Source organism: Meleagris gallopavo, chromosome 13 (genome assembly GCF_000146605.3).
Source record: "Meleagris gallopavo isolate NT-WF06-2002-E0010 breed Aviagen turkey brand Nicholas breeding stock chromosome 13, Turkey_5.1, whole genome shotgun sequence".
In the NCBI taxonomy this organism is placed as follows: domain Eukaryota; kingdom Metazoa; phylum Chordata; class Aves; order Galliformes; family Phasianidae; genus Meleagris; species Meleagris gallopavo.
This window is the reverse complement of record NC_015023.2, coordinates 12392888-12393744: the sequence shown is the minus strand read 5'-3', so window position 1 is coordinate 12393744 and position 857 is coordinate 12392888.

Here is an 857-nt window from a genome sequence, read left to right as displayed (position 1 = left end):
GAAAAGAAAAGAAAAGAAAAGAAAAGAAAAAAGAAGATTTCCAAACTAAATTTTGAAAGGACAGCTTTGTTTAGATGTAAGCTTTTCACTGCAGGAACTCTGTTTCTGTTTGTAGGAGTTCCTACGATGGCTGATACAAGGGAGATGTGTTCTTGTCTGACCCACTGCACTGTTCTGGTATACACAGTAATGGTGTCAGTGGTAGGACTATTTGCACACACTCACCTACAGCAACACTTCCGTCAGTCAGAACTGTAACCAGTGAGACTATTTTGGTGCAAGTTCGTGCAAACTAGCCACCTGCTCAAACCACTGCTTTAAATCTACCAGAATTGTCATTCCTGACACCTGTCTGACAATAGGAGGGCAGTATGCAAAGAGTCTGGTTGTTTTAAGTGAATTTCCTTGCAAATCAGAGCAGAAGTTTTCAACTCGTGCTTTACAGAAAGAAACAAAAAAAGCAGTGGTCTGCAGCAGCCAACACATGAGTTAGCTGGCAAGATCCAGGCCCTCGCTTGAAATCTGCAGCTTGATGTTGAAATTCACTGAGATATTGCAAAAGGATAGCACATCAGGCAGCACCACTGCTAGCAAGTCAAGGACACAGCTCCAGTCCTCAGCAATACTATGTGTCTGCAGCTCACTGAATCCACGCTTCTAGGCTGCAGGTGATCTCTGAAGGAAATTCAACACAGAACAGGTATGAAATCTCACATTGCCTGCCAGCATAGGGCAACCAAAAGCCCTGACAAGTAAAATCAAAACATGCTGCTTGCTGAAAATGTTCTTCAGCCATCCAACCTGCAGCAAATGTGACCCAAGGCTGAGCACATTAAAACCCCTTCTCACATTCCATA